The sequence below is a fragment of the Notothenia coriiceps genome, unplaced genomic scaffold (assembly GCF_000735185.1).
Source record: "Notothenia coriiceps isolate Sejong01 unplaced genomic scaffold, NC01 NC01_scaffold00034308, whole genome shotgun sequence".
Lineage (NCBI taxonomy): Eukaryota > Metazoa > Chordata > Actinopteri > Perciformes > Nototheniidae > Notothenia > Notothenia coriiceps.
The window spans coordinates 17,306-17,654 of NW_011367009.1; the positions used below are offsets into that span (position 1 = coordinate 17,306).

General features: G+C 39.5%; 1 protein-coding gene across 1 annotated transcript in view; it reads left to right on the top strand.

Annotated features, from left to right (window-relative positions):
* Positions 1-349, top strand: part of LOC104962088 (homeobox protein PKNOX1) — a 5,192-nt gene that overhangs the window by 4,231 nt on the left and 612 nt on the right. The window lies entirely within an intron of this gene.

Here is a 349-nt window from a genome sequence, read left to right on the forward strand (position 1 = left end):
GCAACTGTTACAATGAAGGCTCGATAATCAGCTCACGGCATATAGGCAGGGGTAAAGTGCTATTTTTTATGAGTGGGGAGCGGACCTCACCTCCTCTAGGGGGTCCTCACCTCCTCTAGGAGGGTCTGGGGAGATGCTCCCCCAGGAAGATTTTTTTTAAATATTGAAGTTAAAAATCATCAATCTGGTGCACTTTGAGAGCAACATTAAGAGATCTATGGATACATCTCTCAACACCCATATGAATCACAACTGTAATCAGATGTTCTTTTCTTTATGGATATTTTACAAATCACTCCTTTTAAACTGTATTCTTGTTTTACTGCCATATAGTATTTCATAACTGTTT